Here is a 20,576-nt window from a genome sequence, read left to right on the forward strand (position 1 = left end):
TGAGAGGGTGAAGGCATATACAGAACAACAGATTGGGGAAGAGCAGTGTGGTTTCAGAAGTGGTAGAGGATGTGTGGATCAGGTGTTTGCTTTGAAGAATGTATGTGAGAAATACTTAGAAAAGCAAATGGATTTGTATGTAGCATTTATGGACCTGGAGAAGGCATATGATAGAGTTGATAGAGATGCTCTGTGGAAGGTATTAAGAATATATGGTGTGGGAGGCAAGTTGTTAGAAGCAGTGAAAAGTTTTTATCGAGGATGTAAGGCATGTGCACGTGTAGGAAGAGAGGAAAGTGATTGGTTCTCAGTGAATGTAGGTTTGCGGCAGGGGTGTGTGATGTCTCCATGGTTGTTTAATTTGTTTATGGATGGGGTTGTTAGGGAGGTGAATGCAAGAGTTTTGGAAAGGGGCAAGTATGAAGTCTGTTGGGGATGAGAGAGCTTGGGAAGTGAGTCAGTTGTTCGCTGACGATACAGCTTTGGTGGCTGATTCATGTGAGAAACTGCAGAAGCTGGTGACTGAGTTTGGTAAAGTGTGTGAAAGAAGAAAGTTAAGAGTAAATGTGAATAAGAGCAAGGTAATTAGGTACAGTAGGGTTGAGGGTCAAGTCAATTGGGAGGTAAGTTTGAATGGAGAAAAACTGGAGGAAGTAAAGTGTTTTAGATATCTGGGAGTGGATGGAACCATGGAAGGGGAAGTGGATTATAGGGTGGGGGAGATTGCGAAAATCCTGGGAGCCTTGAAGAATATGTGGAAGTCGAGAACATTATCTCGGAAAGCAAAAATGGGTATGTTTGAAGGAATAGTGGTTCCAACAATGTTGTATGGTTGCGAGGCGTGGGCTATGGATAGAGTTGTGCGCAGGAGGATGGATGTGCTGGAAATAAGATGTTTGAGGACAATGTGTGGTGTGAGGTGGTTTGATCGAGTAAGTAACGTAAGGGTAAGAGAGATGTGTGGAAATAATAAGAGCGTGGTTGAGAGAGCAGAAGAGGGTGTTTTGAAATGGTTTGGGCACATGGAGAGAATGAGTGAGGAAAGATTGACCAAGAGGATATATGTGTCGGAGGTGGAGGGAACGAGAAGTGGGAGACCAAATTGGAGGTGGAAAGATGGATTGAAAAAGATTTTGTGTGATCGGGGCCTGAACATGCAGGAGGGTGAAAGGAGGGCAAGGAATAGAGTGAATTGGATCGATGTGGTATACCGGGGTTGACGTGCTGTCAGTGGATTGAATCAGGGCATGTGAAGCGTCTGGGGTAAACCATGGAAAGCTGTGTAGGTATGTATATTTGCGTGTGTGGACGTTTGTATATACATGTGTATGGGGGTGGGTTGGGCCATTTCTTTCGTCTGTTTCCTTGCGCTGCCTCGCAAACGCGGGAGACAGCGACTAAGCAAAAAAAAAAAAAAAAAAATATATATATATATATATATATATATATATATATATATATATATATATATATATATATATATATATATATATACACACAATTCTATGAGTCCACGGGGAAAATGAAATACGAAAAGTTCCCAAGTGCACTTTCGTGTAATAATCACATCATCAGGGGAGACAAGAGAAAATATAAGTCAGTTGATATTTCATTTTCCCCGTGGACTCATAGGAGTAGCTTGATGACGCGCAAAATTGTGATCCTTTCCAATAAATATATATATATATATATATATATATATATATATATATATATATATATATATATATATATATATATATATATTTTTTTTTTTTTTTTTTTTTTTATACTTTTTCGCTGTCTCCCGCGTTTGCGAGGTAGCGCAAGGAAACAGACGAAAGAAATGGCCCAACCCACCCCCATACACATGTATATACAAACGTCCACACACGCAAATATACATACCTACACAGCTTTCCATGGTTTACCCCAGACGCTTCACATGCCTTGATTCAATCCACTGACAGCACGTCAACCCCTGTATACCACATCGCTCCAATTCACTCTATTCCTTGCCCTCCTTTCACCCTCCTGCATGTTCAGGCCCCGATCACACAAAATCTTCTTCACTCCATCTTTCCACCTCCAATTTGGTCTCCCTCTTCTCCTCGTTCCCTCCACCTCGGACACATATATCCTCTTGGTCAATCTTTCCTCACTCATTCTCTCCATGTGCCCAAACCATTTCAAAACACCCTCTTCTGCTCTCTCAACCACGCTCTTTTTATTTCCACACATCTCTCTTACCCTTACGTTACTTACTCGATCAAACCACCTCACACCACACATTGTCCTCAAACATCTCATTTCCAGCACATCCATCCTCCTGCGCACAACTCTATCCATAGCCCACGCCTCGCAACCATACAACATTGTTGGAACCACTATTCCTTCAAACATACCCATTTTTGCTTTCCGAGATAATGTTCTCGACTTCCACACATTTTTCAAGGCTCCCAAAATTTTCGCCCCCTCCCCCACCCTATGATCCACTTCCGCTTCCATGGTTCCATCCGCTGACAGATCCACTCCCAGATATCTAAAACACTTCACTTCCTCCAGTTTTTCTCCATTCAAACTCACCTCCCAATTGACTTGACCCTCAACCCTACTGTACCTAATAACCTTGCTCTTATTCACATTTACTCTTAACTTTCTTCTTCCACACACTTTACCAAACTCAGTCACCAGCTTCTGCAGTTTCTCACATGAATCAGCCACCAGCGCTGTATCATCAGCGAACAACAACTGACTCACTTCATACTTGCCCCTCTTTCCAGGACTCTTGCATTTACCTCCCTTACAACCCCATCCATAAACAAATTAAACAACCATGGAGACATCACACACCCCTGCCGCAAACCTACTTTCACTGAGAACCAATCACTTTCCTCTCTTCCTACACGTACACATGCCTTACATCCTCGATAAAAACTTTTCACTGCTTCTAACAACTTGCCTCCCACACCATATATTCTTAATACCTTCCACAGAGCATCTCTATCAACTCTATCATATGCCTTCTCCAGATCCATAAATGCTACATACAAATCCATTTGCTTTTCTAAGTATTTCTCACATACATTCTTCAAAGCAAACACCTGATCCACACATCCTCTACCACTTCTGAAACCGCACTGCTCTTCCCCAATCTGATGCTCTGTACATGCCTTCACCCTCTCAATCAATACCCTCCCATATAATTTACCAGGAATACTCAACAAACTTATACCTCTGTAATTTGAGCACTCACTCTTATCCCCTTTGCCTTTGTACAATGGCACTATGCACGCATTCCGCCAATCCTCAGGCACCTCACCATGAGTCATACATACATTAAATAACCTTACCAACCAGTCAACAATACAGTCACCCCCTTTTTTAATAAATTCCACTGCAATACCATCCAAACCTGCTGCCTTGCCGGCTTTCATCTTCCGCAAAGCTTTTACTACCTCTTCTCTGTTTACCAAATCATTTTCCCTAACCCTCTCACTTTGCACACCACCTCGACCAAAACACCCTATATCTGCCACTCTGTCATCAGACACATTCAACAAACCTTCAAAATACTCATTCCATCTCCTTCTCACATCACCACTACTTGTTATCACCTCCCCATTTACGCCCTTCACTGAAGTTCCCATTTGCTCCCTTGTCTTACGCACCCTATTTACCTCCTTCCAGAACATCTTTTTATTCTCCCTAAAATTTACTGATAGTCTCTCACCCCAACTCTCATTTGCCCTTTTTTTCACCTCTTGCACCTTTCTCTTGACCTCCTGTCTCTTTCTTTTATACTTCTCCCACTCAATTGCATTTTTTCCCTGCAAAAATCGTCCAAATGCCTCTCTCTTCTCTTTCACTAACACTCTTACTTCTTCATCCCACCACTCACTACCCTTTCTAAACAGCCCACCTCCCACTCTTCTCATGCCACAAGCATCTTTTGCGCAATCCATCACTGATTCCCTAAATACATCCCATTCCTCCCCCACTCCCCTTACTTCCATTATTCTCACCTTTTTCCATTCTGTACACAGTCTCTCCTGGTACTTCCCCACACAGGTCTCCTTCCCAAGCTCACTTACTCTTACCACCTTCTTCACCCCAACATTCACTCCTCTTTTCTGAAAACCCATACTAATCTTCACCTTAGCCTCCACAAGATAATGATCAGACATCCCTCCAGTTGCACCTCTCAGCACATTAACATCCAAAAGTCTCTCTTTTGCACGCCTGTCAATAAACACGTAATCCAATAACGCTCTCTGGCCATCTCTCCTACTTACATAAGTATACTTATGTATATCTCGCTTTTTAAACCAGGTATTCCCAATATATATATATATGCACCTGGGCATGAGAAGAAAGATCATGAGAGGCAAGTGTTTTGGGAGCAGCTGAATGAGTGTTTTAGTGGTTTTGATGCACGAGACCGGGTTATAGTGATGGGTGATTTGAATGCAAAGGTGAGTAATTTGGCAGTTGAGGGAATAATTGGTATACATGGGGTGTTCAGTGTTGTAAATGGAAATGGTGAAGAGCTTGTAGATTTATGTGCTGAAAAAGGACTGATGATTGGGAATACCTGGTTTAAAAAGCGAGATATAAATAAGTATACGTATGTAAGTAGGAGAGATGGCCAGGGAGCGTTATTGGATTACGTGTTAATTGACAGGCGTGCGAAAGAGAGACTTTTGGATGTTAATGTGCTGAGAGGTGCAACTGGAGGGATGTCTGATCATTATCTTGTGGAGGCTAAGGTGAAGATTAGTATGGGTTTTCAGAAAAGAGGAGTGAATGTTGGGGTGAAGAAGGTGGTAAGAGTAAGTGAGCTTGGGAAGGAGACCTGTGTGGGGAAGTACCAGGAGAGACTGTGTACAGAATGGAAAAAGGTGAGAATAATGGAAGTAAGGGGAGTGGGGGAGGAATGGGATGTATTTAGGGAATCAGTGATGGATTGCGCAAAAGATGCTTGTGGCATGAGAAGAGTGGGAGGTGGGTTGATTAGAAAGGGTAGTGAGTGGTGGGATGAAGAAGTAAGAGTATTAGTGAAAGAGAAGAGAGAAGCATTTGGACGATTTTTGCAGGGAAAAATGCAATTGAGTGGGAGATGTATAAAAGAAAGAGACAGGAGGTCAAGAGAAAGGTGCAAGAGGTGAAAAAAAGGGCAAATGAGAGTTGGGGTGAGAGAGTATCATTAAATTTTAGGGAGAATAAAAAGATGTTCTGGAAGGAGGTAAATAAAGTGCGTAAGACAAGGGAGCAAATGGGAACTTCAGTGAAGGGCGCAAATGGGGAGGTGATAACAAGTAGTGGTGATGTGAGAAGGAGATGGAGTGAGTATTTTGAAGGTTTGTTGAATGTGTTTGATGATAGAGTGGCAGATATAGGGTGTTTTGGTCGAGGTGGTGTGCAAAGTGAGAGGGTTAGGGAAAATGATTTGGTAAACAGAGAAGAGGTAGTGAAAGATTTGCGGAAGATGAATGCCGGCAAGGCAGCAGGTTTGGATGGTATTGCAGTGGAATTTATTAAAAAAGGGGGTGACTGTATTGTTGACTGGTTGGTAAGGTTATTTAATGTATGTATGACTCATGGTGAGGTGCCTGAGGATTGGCGGAATGCGTGCATAGTGCCATTGTACAAAGGCAAAGGGGATAAGAGTGAGTGCTCAAATTACAGAGGTATAAGTTTGTTGAGTATTCCTGGTAAATTATATGGGAGGGTATTGATTGAGAGGGTGAAGGCATGTACAGAGCATCAGATTGGGGAAGAGCAGTGTGGTTTCAGAAGTGGTAGAGGATGTGTGGATCAGGTGTTTGCTTTGAAGAATGTATGTGAGAAATACTTAGAAAAGCAAATGGATTTGTATGTAACATTTATGGATCTGGAGAAGGCATATGATAGAGTTGATAGAGATGCTCTGTGGAAGGTATTAAGAATATATGGTGTGGGAGGAAAGTTGTTAGAAGCAGTGAAAAGTTTTTATCGAGGATGTACGTGTAGGAAGAGAGGAAAGTGATTGGTTTTCAGTGAATGTAGGTTTGCGGCAGGGGTGTGTGATGTCTCCATGGTTGTTTAATTTGTTTATGGATGGGGTTGTTAGGGAGGTAAATGCAAGAGTTTTGGAAAGAGGGGCAAGTATGAAGTCTGTTGGGGATGAGAGAGCTTGGGAAGTGAGTCAGTTGTTGTTCGCTGATGATACAGCGCTGGTGGCTGATTCATGTGAGAAACTGCAGAAGCTGGTGACTGAGTTTGGAAAAGTGTGTGGAAGAAGACAGTTAAGAGTAAATGTGAATAAGAGCAAGGTTATTAGGTACAGTAGGGTTGAGGGTCAAGTCAATTGGGAGGTGAGTTTGAATGGAGAAAAACTGGAGGAAGTGAAGTGTTTTAGATATCTGGGAGTGGATCTGGCAGCGGATGGAACCATGGAAGCGGAAGTGGATCATAGGGTGGGGGAGGGGGCGAAAATTCTGGGAGCCTTGAAGAATGTGTGGAAGTCGAGAACATTATCTCGGAAAGCAAAAATGGGTATGTTTGAAGGAATAGTGGTTCCAACAATGTTGTATGGTTGCGAGGCGTGGGCTATGGATAGAGTTGTGCGCAGGAGGATGGATGTGCTGGAAATGAGATGTTTGAGGACATTGTGTGGTGTGAGGTGGTTTGATCGAGTGAGTAACGTAAGGGTAAGAGAGATGTGTGGAAATAAAAAGAGCGTGGTTGAGAGAGCAGAAGAGGGTGTTTTGAAGTGGTTTGGGCACATGGAGAGAATGAGTGAGGAAAGATTGACCAAGAGGATATATATGTGTCGGAGGTGGAGGGAACGAGGAGAAGAGGGAGACCAAATTGGAGGTGGAAAGATGGATTGAAAAAGGTTTTGTGTGATCGGGGCCTGAACATGCAGGAGGGTGAAAGGAGGGCAAGGAATAGAGTAAATTGGAGCGATGTGGTATACCGGGGTTGACGTGCTGTCAGTGGATTGAATCAAGGCATGTGAAGCGTCTGGGGTAAACCATGGAAAGCTGTGTAGGTATGTATATTTGCGTGTGTGGACGTATGTATATACATGTGTATGGGGGGGGGGGGTGGGGCCATTTCTTTCGTCTGTTTCCTTGCGCTACCTCGCAAACGCGGGAGACAGCGACAAAGTATAATAAAATAATTATATATATATATATATATATATATATATATATATATATATATATATATATATATATATATATATATATATATATATATTTATTTATTTTATTTATTTATTCATTTATTTTGCTTTGTCGCCGTCTCCAGCGTTACCAAGGTAGCGCAAGGAAACAGACGATAGAATGGCCCAACCCACCCACGTACACATGTATATACATACACGTCCACACACGCAAATATACATACCTATACATCTCAATGTATACATATATATACACACACAAACATATACATATATACACATGTACATAATTCATAGTCTGCCCTTATTCATTTCCATCGCCACCTCGCCACACATGGAATAACAACCCCCTCCCCCCTCATGTGTGCGAGGTAGCGCTAGGTAAAGACAACAAAGGCCCCATTCGTTCACACTCAGTCCCTAGTTGTCATGTAATAATGCACCGAAACCACAGCTCCCTTTCCACATCCAGGCCCCACACAACTTTCCATGGTTTACCCCAGACGCTTCACATGCCCTGGTTCAATCCATTGACAGCATGTCGACCCCGGTATACCACAACGTTCCAATTCACCCAGTTCCTTGCACAACTTTCACCCTTCTGCATGTTCAGGCCCCGATCACTTAAAATCTTTTTCACTCCATTTTTCCACCTCCAATATTTGTCTCCCACTTCTCCTCGCTCCCTCCACCTCTGACACATGCATCCTCTTGGACAATCTTTCCTCACTCATTCTCTGCATGTGACCAAACCATTTCAAAACACCCTCTTCTGCTCTCTCAACCACACTCTTTTTATTACCACACATCTCTCTTACCCTATTATTACTTACTCGATCAAACCACCTCACACCACATATTGTCCTCAGACATCTCATTTCCAGCACATCCACCCTCCTCCGCACAACTCTATCCATAGCCCACACATCGCAACCATACAACATTGTTGGAACCACTATTCCTTCAAACATACCCATTTTTGCTTTCCGAGATAATGTTCTCGACGTTCACATATTCTCCAAGGCTCCCAACATTTTTGCCCCCTCCCCCACCCTATGATTGACTTCCGCTTCCATGGTTCCATCCGCTGCCAAATCCGCTCCCAGATATCTAAAACACTTCACTTCCTCCAGTTTTTCTCCATTCAAACTTGCCTCCCAATTGACTTGACCCTCAACCCTACTGTACCTAATAACCTAGCTCTTATTCACATTTACTCTCAACTTTCTTTTTTCACACACTTTACCAAACTCAGTCACCAGCTTCTGCAGTTTCTCACATGAATCAGCCACCAGCGCTGTATCATCAGCGAACAACAACTGACTCACTTCCCAAGCTCTATCATCCACAACAAACTGCATACTTGCCCCTCTTTCCAAAACTCTTGCATTTACCTCCCTAACAACCCCATCCATAAACAAATTAAACAACCATGGCGACATCACACACCCCTGTCGCTAACCTACATTCACTGAGAACCAATCACTTTCCTCTCTTCCTATATATATATATATATATATATATATATATATATATATATATATATATATATATTGTTACGAACACGTGTGTGTGTGTCCTCGTGTATGCTGTTGTTGCTATTTCATATCAGGGCGAGGAGTGGTGCCTGAGGCCGGCTCGGAGTTTCTGTCCACCCAGCATTTGGCGGGGTCAGCTGCGGAGGTATTTCACCACCGTATGTCATCGCTGCTGACGTTTGCAAAAAAGACGAGAGTGTGACTACGCCGAGTCTCTGGGACCCTCCAACCAATAAGAATTGTTTATATTTCCATAGCCAATCAAAATGTAAGGTTGTATAGCAGCTTGACTTCTTGTACCCAGTACACCCGCTGAGATTTGATTCCTCTCTCTCTAGCCCAGCGAGGTAACTGGTGTCCCCTGCTGTAAGCCTGTAAGCCCTGCTGTGCTGTAAGCCCGTTACTACCGTGTCACGTCAGGTTTAGCTAAGTGTTTACTGTGTTACATCAGGTTTAGTTAAGTGTAACGATGATGTTTACTGTGTCACGTCAGGTCTAACTAAGTGTTATGTTATCGAACAAAGTGTGAGATCTCCTGGCTTGAAATCTTATCTGGAATGTTAACTCATGTTCAATGTTAACTCATGTTCAATGTTAACTCATGTTCAATGTTAACTTATGTTCAATGTTGACTCATGTTCAATGTTAAACTCATGTTCAGTGTTAACGTAATGAAACTCATGTTCAGTGTTAACGTAATGATTCATGCTTGATTTATGTGCCTATCTTTGTACACTTGAATTCTTTCATTATAAGTAGATTTAATGTAATGCTGGTTTTGAATTCAATCCCATAACTTTATTATTGTGTTATCCCGTTGTGAAACAACAAATCTATAACGTCCTTGCAAGACAAGGATTAGTAGTATTTGTAACATATATGTTACTGGCGACCTTGCCTGAATAAGTATTGAGTTTGTAACAATATATATATATATATATATATATATATATATATATATATATATATATATATATATATATATATACTTTTTTTTTTTTTTTTTTCTTTGTCCGCTGTCTCCCGCGTTTGCGAGGTAGTGCAAGGAAACAGACGAAAGAAAATGGCCCAACCCACCCCCATACACATGTATATACATACATCCACACACGCAAATATACATACCTACACAGCTTTCCATGGTTTACCCTCAGACGCTTCGTATGCCCTGATTCAATCCACTGACAGCACGTCAACCCCGGTATACCACATCGCTCCAATTCACTCTCTTCCTTGCCCTCCTTTCACCCTCCTGCATGTTCAGGCCCCGATCACACAAAATCTTTTTCACTCCATCTTTCCACCTCCAATTTGGTCTCCCACTTCTCCTCGTTCCCTCCACCTCCGACACATATATTATCTTGGTCAATCTTTCCTCACTCATTCTCTCCATGTGCCCAAACCATTTCAAAACATCCTCTTGTGCACTCTCAACCACACTCTTTTTATTTCCACACATCTCTCTTATCCTTACGTTACTTACTCGATCAAACCACCTCACACCACACATTGTCCTCAAACATCTCATTTCCAGCACATCCATCCTCCTGCGCACAACTCTATCCATAGCCCACGCCTCGCAACCATACAACATTGTTGGAACCACTATTCCTTCAAACATACCCATTTTTGCTTTCCGAGATAATGTTCTTGCCCTCCACATATTCTTCAAGGCTCCCAGGATTTTCGCCCCCTCCCCCACCCTACAATTCACTTCCGCTTCCATGGTTCCGTCCGCTGCCAGATCCACTCCCAGATATCTAAAACACTTTACTTCCTCCAGTTTTTCTCCATTCAAACTTACCTCCCAATTGACTTGACCCTCAACCCTACTGTACCTGATAACCTTGCTCTTATTCACATTTACTCTTAACTTTCTTCTTTCACACACTTTACCAAACTCAGACACCAGCTTCTGCAGTTTCTCACATGAATCAGCCACCAGCGCTGTATCGTCAGCGAACAACAACTGACTCACTTCCCAAGCTCTCTCATCCCCAACAGACTTCATACTTGCCCCTTTCCAAAACTCTTGCATTCACCTCCCTAACAACCCCATCCATAAACAAATTAAACAACCATGGAGACATCACACACCCCTGCCGCAAACCTACATTCACTGAGAACCAATCACTTTCCTCTCTTCCTACACGTACACATGCCTTACATCCTCGATAAAAACTTTTCATTGCTTCTAACATCTTGCCTCCCACACCATATATTCTTAATACCTTCCACAGAGCATCTCTATCAACTCTATCATATGCCTTCTCCAGATCCATAAATGCTACATACAAATCCATTTTCTTTTCTAAGTATTTCTCACATACATTCTTCAAAGCAAACACCTGATCCACACATCCTCTACCACTTCTGAAACCACACTGCTCTTCCCCAATCTGATGCTCTGTACATGCCTTCACCCTCTCAATCAATACCCTCCCATATAATTTACCAGGAATACTCAACAAACTTATACCTCTGTAATTTGAGCACTCACTCTTATCCCCTTTGCCTTTGTACAATGGCACTATGCACGCATTCCGCCAATCCTCAGGCACCTCACCATGAGTCATATATACATTAAATAACCTTAACAACCAGTCAACAATACAGTCACCCCTTTTTTAATAAATTCCACTGCAATACCATCCAAACCTGCTGCCTTGCCGGCTTTCATCTTCCGCAAAGCTTTTACTACCTCTTCTCTGTTTACCAAATCATTTTCCCTAACCCTCTCACTTTGCACACCACCTCGACCAAAACACCCTATATCTGCCACTCTATCATCAAACACATTCAACAAACCGTCAAAATACTCACTCCATCTCCTTCTCACATCACCACTACTTGTTATCACCTCCCCATTTGCGCCCTTCACTGAAGTTCCCATTTGCTCCCTTGTCTTACGCACTTTATTTACCTCCTTCCAGAACATCTTTTTATTCTCCCTAAAATTTAATGATAATCTCTCACCCCAACTCTCATTTGCCCTTTTTTCACCTCTTGCACCTTTCTCTTGACCTCCTGTCTCTTTCTTTTATACATCTCCCACTCAATTGCATTTTTTCCCTGCAAAAATCGTCCAAATGCCTCTCTCTTCTCTTTCACTAATACTCTTACTTCTTCATCCCACCACTCACTACCCTTTCTAATCAACCCACCTCCCACTCTTCTCATGCCACAAGCATCTTTTGCGCAATCCATCACTGATTCCCTAAATACATCCCATTCCTCCCCCACTCCCCTTACTTCCATTGTTCTCACCTTTTTCCATTATGTACTCAGTCTCTCCTGGTACTTCCTCACACAAGTACAGAATGGAAAAAGGTGAGAACAATGAAAGTAAGGGGAGTGGTGGAGGAATGGGATGTATTTAGGGAATCAGTGATGGATTGCGCAAAAGATGCTTGTGGCATGAGAAGAGTGGGAGGTGGGTTGATTAGAAAGGGTAGTGAGTGGTGGGATGAAGAAGTAAGATTATTAGTGAAAGAGAAGAAAGAGGCATTTGGACGATTTTTGCAGGGAAAAAATGCTATTGAGTGGGAGATGTATAAAAGAAAGAGACAGGAGGTCAAGAGAAAGGTGCAATAGGTGAAAAAGAGGGCAAATGAGAATTGGGGTGAGAGAGTATCATTAAATTTTAGGGAGAATAAAAAGATGTTCTGGAAGGAGGTAAATAAATTGCGTAAGACAAGGGAGCAAATGGGAACTTCAGTGAAGGGCGCAAATGGGGAGGTGATAACAAGTAGTGGTGATGTGAGAAGGAGATGGAGTGAGTATTTTGAAGGTTTGTTGAATGTGTTTGATGATAGAATGGCAGATATAGGGTGTTTTGGTCGAGGTGGTGTGCAAAGTGAGAGGGTTAGGGAAAATGATTTGGTAAACAGAGAAGAGGTAGTAAAAGCTTTGCGGAAGATGAAAGCCGGCAAGGCAGCAGGTTTGGATGGTATTGCAGTGGAATTTATTAAAAAAGGGGGTGACTGTATTATTGACTGGTTGGTAAGGTTATTTAATGTATGTATGACTCATGGTGAGGTGCCTGAGGATTGGCGGAATGCGTGCATAGTGCCATTGTACAAAGGCAAAGGGGATAAGAGTGAGTGCTCAAATTACAGAGGTATAAGTTTGTTGAGTATTCCTGGTAAATTATATGGGAGGGTATTGATTGAGAGGGTGAAGGCATATACAGAACAACAGATTGGGGAAGAGCAGTGTGGTTTCAGAAGTGGTAGAGGATGTGTGGATCAGGTGTTTGCTTTGAAGAATGTATGTGAGAAATACTTAGAAAAGCAAATGGATTTGTATGTAGCATTTATGGATCTGGAGAAGGCATATGATAGAGTTGATAGAGATGCTCTGTGGAAGATATTAAGAATATATGGTGTGGGAGGCAAGTTGTTAGAAGCAGTGAAAAGTTTTTATCGAGGATGTAAGGCATGTGCACGTGTAGGAAGAGAGGAAAGTGATTGATTCTCAGTGAATGTAGGTTTGCGGCAGGGATGAGTGATGTCTCCATGGTTGTTTAATTTGTTTATGGATGGGGTTGTTAGGGAGGTGAATGCAAGAGTTTTGGAAAGAGGGGCAAGTATGAAGTCTGTTGGGGATGAGAGAGCTTGGGAAGTGAGTCAGTTGTTGTTCGCTGATGATACAGCGCTGGTGGCTGATTCATGTGAGAAACTGCAGAAGCTGGTGACTGAGTTTGGTAAAGTGTGTGAAAGAAGAAAGTTAAGAGTAAATGTGAATAAGAGCAAGGTAATTAGGTACAGTAGGGTTGAGGGTCAAGTCAATTGGGAGGTAAGTTTGAATGGAGAAAAACTGGAGGAAGTAAAGTGTTTTAGATATCTGGGAGTGGATGGAACCATGGAAGCGGAAGTGGATCATAGGGTGGGGGAGAGTGCGAAAATCCTGGGAGCCTTGAAGAATATGTGGAAGTCGAGAACATTATCTCGGAAAGCAAAAATGGGTATGTTTGAAGGAATAGTGGTTCAAACAATGTTGTATGGTTGCGAGGCGTGGGCTATGGATAGAGTTGTGCGCAGGAGGATGGATGTGCTGGAAATAAGATGTTTGAGGACAATGTGTGGTGTGAGGTGGTTTGATCGAGTAAGTAACGTAAGGGTAAGAGAGATGTGTGGAAATAAAAAGAGCGTGGTTGAGAGAGCAGAAGAGGGTGTTTTGAAATGGTTTGGGCACATGGAGAGAATGAGTGAGGAAAGATTGACCAAGAGGATATATGTGTCGGAGGTGGAGGGAACGAGAAGTGGGAGACCAAATTGGAGGTGGAAAGATGGATTGAAAAAGATTTTGTGTGATCGGGGCCTGAACATGCAGGAGTTTGAAAGGAGGGCAAGGAATAGAGTGAATTGGATCGATGTGGTATACCGGGGTTGACGTGCTGTCAGTGGATTGAATCAGGGCATGTGAAGCGTCTGGGGTAAACCATGGAAAGCTGTGTAGGTATGTATATTTGCGTGTGTGGACGTATGTATATACATGTGTATGGGGGTGGGTTGGGCCATTTCTTTCGTCTGTTTCCTTGCGCTACCTCGCAAACGCGGGAGACAGCGACTAAGCAAAAATATATACATATATATATATATATATATATATATATATATATATATATATATATATATATATATATATATATATATATATATATATATATATATATATATACACACACAATTCTATGAGTCCACGGGGAAAATGAAATACGAAAAGTTCCCAAGTGCACTTTCGTGTAATAATCACATCATCAGGGGAGACAAGAGAAAATATAAGTCAGTTGATATTTCATTTTCCCCGTGGACTCATGAGGCATGAGAAGAAAGATCATGAGAGGCAAGTGTTTTGGGAGCAGCTGAATGAGTGTGTTAGTGGTTTTGATGCACGAGACCGGGTTATAGTGATGGGTGATTTGAATGCAAAGGTGAGTAATGTGGCAGTTGAGGGAATAATTGGTCTACATGGGGTGTTCAGTGTTGTAAATGGAAATGGTGAAGAGCTTGTAGATTTATGTGCTGAAAAAGGACTGATGATTGGGAATACCTGGTTTAAAAAGCGAGATATACATAAGTATACTTATGTAAGTAGGAGAGATGGCCAGAGAGCGTTATTGGATTACGTGTTAATTGACAGGCGTGCGAAAGAGAGACTTTTGGATGTTAATGTGCTGAGAGGTGCAACTGGAGGGATGTCTGATCATTATCTTGTGGAGGCTAAGGTGAAGATTTGTATGGGTTTTCAGAAAAGAAGAGTGAATGTTGGGGTGAAGAGGGTGGTGAGAGTAAGTGAGCTTGGGAAGGAGACCTGTGTGAGGAAGTACCAGGAGAGACTGAGTACAGAATGGAAAAAGGTGAGAACAATGGAAGTAAGGGGAGTGGGGGAGGAATGGGATGTATTTAGGGAATCAGCAATGGATTGCGCAAAAGATGCTTGTGGCATGAGAAGAGTGGGAGGTGGGTTGATTAGAAAGGGTAGTGAGTGGTGGGATGAAGAAGTAAGAGTATTAGTGAAAGAGAAGAGAGAGGCATTTGGACGATTTTTGCAGGGAAAAAATGCAATTGAGTGGGAGATGTATAAAAGAAAGAGACAGGAGGTCAAGAGAAAGGTGCAAGAGGTGAAAAAAAGGGCAAATGAGAGTTGGGGTGAGAGAGTATCATTAAATTTTAGGGAGAATAAAAAGATGTTCTGGAAGGAGGTAAATAAAGTGCGTAAGACAAGGGAGCAAATGGGAACTTCAGTGAAGGGCGCAAATGGGGAGGTGAAAACAAGTAGTGGTGATGTGAGAAGGAGATAGAGTGAGTATTTTGAAGGTTTGTTGAATGTGTTTGATGATAGAGTGGCAGATATAGGGTGTTTTGGTCGAGGTGGTGTGCAAAGTGAGAGGGTTAGGGAAAATGATTTGGTAAACAGAGAAGAGGTAGTGAAAGCTTTGCGGAAGATGAAAGCCGGCAAGGCAGCAGGTTTGGATGGTATTGCAGTGGAATTTATTAAAAAAGGGGGTGACTGTATTGTTGACTGGTTGGTAAGGTTATTTAATGTATGTATGACTCATGGTGAGGTGCCTGAGGATTGGCGGAATGCGTGCATAGTGCCATTGTACAAAGGCAAAGGGGATAAGAGTGAGTGCTCAAATTACAGAGGTATAAGTTTGTTGAGTATCCCTGGTAAATTATATGGGAGGGTATTGATTGAGAGGGTGAAGGCATGTACAGAGCATCAGATTGGGGAAGAGCAGTGTGGTTTCAGAAGTGGTAGAGGATGTGTGGATCAGGTGTTTGCTTTGAAGAATGTATGTGAGAAATACTTAGAAAAGCAAATGGATTTGTATGTAGCATTTATGGATCTGGAGAAGGCATATGATAGAGTTGATAGAGATGCTCTGTGGAAGGTATTAAGAATATATGGTGTGGGAGGAAAGTTGTTAGAAGCAGTGAAAAGTTTTTATCGAGGATGTAAGGCATGTGTACGTGTAGGAAGAGAGGAAAGTGATTGGTTCTCAGTGAATGTAGGTTTGCGGCAGGGGTGTGTGATGTCTCCATGGTTGTTTAATTTGTTTATGGATGGGGTTGTTAGGGAGGTAAATGCAAGAGTTTTGGAAAGAGGGGCAAGTATGAAGTCTGTTGGGGATGAGAGAGCTTGGGAAGTGAGTCAGTTGTTGTTCGCTGATGATACAGCGCTGGTGGCTGATTCATGTGAGAAACTGCAGAAGCTGGTGACTGAGTTTGGAAAAGTGTGTGGAAGAAGAAAGTTAAGAGTAAATGTGAATAAGAGCAAGGTTATTAGGTACAGTAGGGTTGAGGGTCAAGTCAATTGGGAGGTGAGTTTGAATGGAGAAAAACTGGAGGAAGTGAAGTGTTTTAGATATCTGGGAGTGGATCTGGCAGCGGATGGAACCATGGAAGCGGAAGTGGATCATAGGGTGGGGGAGGGGGCGAAAATCCTGGGGGCCTTGAAGAATGTGTGGAAGTCGAGAACATTATCTCGGAAAGCAAAAATGGGTATGTTTGAAGGAATAGTGGTTCCAACAATGTTGTATGGTTGCGAGGCGTGGGCTATGGATAGAGTTGTGCGCAGGAGGATGGATGTGCTGGAAATGAGATGTTTGAGGACAATGTGTGGTGTGAGGTGGTTTGATCGAGTGAGTAACGTAAGGGTAAGAGAGATGTGTGGAAATAAAAAGAGCGTGGTTGAGAGAGCAGAAGAGGGTGTTTTGAAGTGGTTTGGGCACTTGGATAGAATGAGTGAGGAAAGATTGACCAAGAGGATATATGTGTCGGAGGTGGAGGGAACGAGGAGAAGAGGGAGACCAAATTGGAGGTGGAAAGATGGAGTGAAAAAGATTTTGTGTGATCGGGGCCTGAACATGCAGGAGGGTGAAAGGAGGGCAAGGAATAGAGTAAATTGGAGCGATGTGGTATACCGGGGTTGACGTGCTGTCAGTTGATTGAATCAAGGCATGTGAAGCGTCTGGGGTAAACCATGGGAAGCTGTGTAGGTATGTATATTTGCGTGTGTGGACGTAAGTATATACATGTGTATGGGGGGGGGCCATTTCTTTCGTCTGTTTCCTTGCGCTACCTCGCAAACGCGGGAGACAGCGACAAAGTATAATAAAATAATAATAATAATAATATATATATATATATATATATATATATATATATATATATATATATATATATATATATATATATATATATTTATTTATTTTATTTATTCATTTATTTATTTTGCTTTGTCGCTGTCTCCAGCGTTACCGAGGTAGCGCAAGGAAACAGACGATAGAATGGCCCAACCCACCCACGTACACATGTATATACATACACGTCCACACACGCAAATATACATACCTATACATCTCAATGTATACATATATATACACACACAAACATATACATATATACACATGTACATAATTCATAGTCTGCCCTTATTCATTTCCATCGCCACCTCGCCACACATGGAATAACAGCCCCCTCCCCCCTCATGTGTGCGAGGTAGCACTAGGTAAAGACAACAAAGGCCCCATTCGTTCACACTCAGTCCCTAGTTGTCATGTAATAATGCACCGAAACCACAGCTCCCTTTCCACACCCAGGCCCCACACAACTTTCCATGGTTTACCCCAGACGCTTCACATGCCCTGGTTCAATCCATTGACAGCACGTCGACCCCGGTATACCACATCGTTCCAATTCACCCAGTTCCTTGCACAACTTTCACCCTTCTGCATGTTCAGGCCCCGATCACTTAAAATCTTTTTCACTCCATCTTTCCACCTCCAATATTTGTCTCCCACTTCTCCTCGCTCCCTCCACCTCTGACACATGCATCCTCTTGGTCAATCTTTCCTCACTCATTCTCTGCATGTGACCAAACCATTTCAAAACACCCTCTTCTGCTCTCTCAACCACACTCTTTTTATTACCACACATCTCTCTTACCCTATTATTACTTACTCGATCAAACCACCTCACACCACATATTGTCCTCAGACATCTCATTTCCAGCACATCCACCCTCCTCCGCACAACTCTATCCATAGCCCACACATCGCAACCATACAACATTGTTGGAACCACTATTCCTTCAAACATACCCATTTTTGCTTTCCGAGATAATGTTCTCGACGTTCACATATTCTCCAAGGCTCCCAACATTTTTGCCCCCTCCCCCACCCTATGATTGACTTCCGCTTCCATGGTTCCATCCGCTGCCAAATCCGCTCCCAGATATCTAAAACACTTCACTTCCTCCAGTTTTTCTCCATTCAAACTTACCTCCCAATTGACTTGACCCTCAACCCTACTGTACCTAATAACCTAGCTCTTATTCACATTTACTCTCAACTTTCTTTTTTCACACACTTTACCAAACTCAGTCACCAGCTTCTGCAGTTTCTCACATGAATCAGCCACCAGCGCTGTATCATCAGCGAACAACAACTGACTCACTTCCCAAGCTCTATCATCCACAACAAACTGCATACTTGCCCCTCTTTCCAAAACTCTTGCATTCACCTCCCTAACAACCCCATCCATAAACAAATTAAACAACCATGGCGACATCACACACCCCTGTCGCTAACCTACATTCACTGAGAACCAATCACTTTCCTCTCTTCCTATATATATATATATATATATATATATATATATATATATATATATATATATATATTGTTACGAACACGTGTGTGTGTGTCCTCGTGTATGCTGTTGTTGCTATTTCATATCAGGGCGAGGAGTGGTGCCTGAGGCCGGCTTGGAGTTTCTGTCCACCCAGCATTTGGCGGGGTCAGCTGCGGAGGTATTCCACCACCGTATGTCATCGCTGCTGACGTTTGCAAAAAAGACGAGAGTGTGACTACGCCGAGTCTCTGGGACCCTCCAACCAATAAGAATTGTTTATATTTCCATAGCCAATCAAAATGTAAGGTTGTATAGCAGCTTGACCCAGTACACCCGCTGAGATTTGATTCCTCTCTCTCTAGCCCAGCGAGGTAACTGGTGTCCCCTGCTGTAAGCCTGTAAGCCCTGCTGTGCTGTAAGCCCGTTACTACCGTGTCACGTCAGGTTTAGCTAAGTGTTTACTGTGTTACATCAGGTTTAGTTAAGTGTAACGATGATGTTTACTGTGTCACGTCAGGTCTAACTAAGTGTTATGTTATCGAACAAAGTGTGAGATCTCCTGGCTTGAAATCTTATCTGGAATGTTAACTCATGTTCAGTGTTAACTCATGTTCAATGTTAACTCATGTTCAATGTTAACTTATGTTCAATGTTGACTCATGTTCAATGTTAAACTCATGTTCAGTGTTAACGTAATGAAACTCATGTTCAGTGTTAACGTAATGATTCATGCTTCATTTATGTGCCTATCTTTGTACACTTGAATTCTTTCATTATAAGTAGATTTAATGTAATGCTGGTTTTGAATTCAATCCCATAACTTTATTATTGTGTTATCCCGTTGTGAAACAACAAATCTATAACGTCCTTGCAAGACAAGGATCAGTAGTATTTGTAACATACATGTTACTGGCGACCTTGCCTGAATAAGCATTGAGTTTGTAACAATATATATATATATATATATATATATATATATATATATATATATATATATATATATATATATATATATTTTTTTTTTTTTTTTTTTTTTTTTTTTTACGCGGTCTCCCGCGTTTGCGAGGTAGCGCAAGGAAACAGACGAAAGAAAATGGCCCAACCCACCCCCATACACATGTATATACATACGTCCACACACGCAAATATACATACCTACACAGCTTTCCAGGGTTTACCTCAGACGCTTCACATGCCCTGATTCAATCAACTGACAGCACGTCAACCCCGGTATACCACATCGCTCCAATTCACTCTATTCCTTGCCCTCCTTTCACCCTCCTGCATGTTCAGGCCCCGATCACACAAAATCTTTTTCACTCCATCTTTCCACCTCCAATTTGGTCTCCCTCTTCTCCTCGTTCCCTCCACCTCCGACTCATATATCCTCTTGGTCAATCTTTCCTCACTCATTCTCTCCATGTGCCCAAACCATTTCAAAACACCCTCTTCTGCTCTCTCAACCACGCTCTTTTTATTTCCACACATCTCTCTTACCCTTACGTTACTTACTCGATCAAACCACCTCACACCACACATTGTCCTCAAACATCTCATTTCCAGCACATCCATCCTCCTGCGCACCACTCTATCCATAGCCCACGCCTCGCAACCATACAACATTATTGGAACCACTATTCCTTCAAACATACCCATTTTTGCTTTCCGAGATAATGTTCTCGACTTCCACACATTCTTCAAGGCTCCCAGAATTTTCGCCCCCTCCCCCACCCTATATATATA

At 42.3% G+C, this 20,576-nt stretch overlaps 1 protein-coding gene across 1 annotated transcript in view; it reads right to left on the reverse strand.

The window, feature by feature from the left end:
* The window catches only part of LOC139761685 (major facilitator superfamily domain-containing protein 6), a 119,493-nt gene that overhangs the window by 97,745 nt on the left and 1,172 nt on the right, over window positions 1-20,576 (reverse strand). The gene's annotated exons all lie outside the window — the stretch shown is intronic.

The sequence above is a fragment of the Panulirus ornatus genome, chromosome 41, assembly GCF_036320965.1.
Source record: "Panulirus ornatus isolate Po-2019 chromosome 41, ASM3632096v1, whole genome shotgun sequence".
NCBI classification, from domain to species: Eukaryota; Metazoa; Arthropoda; class Malacostraca; order Decapoda; family Palinuridae; genus Panulirus; species Panulirus ornatus.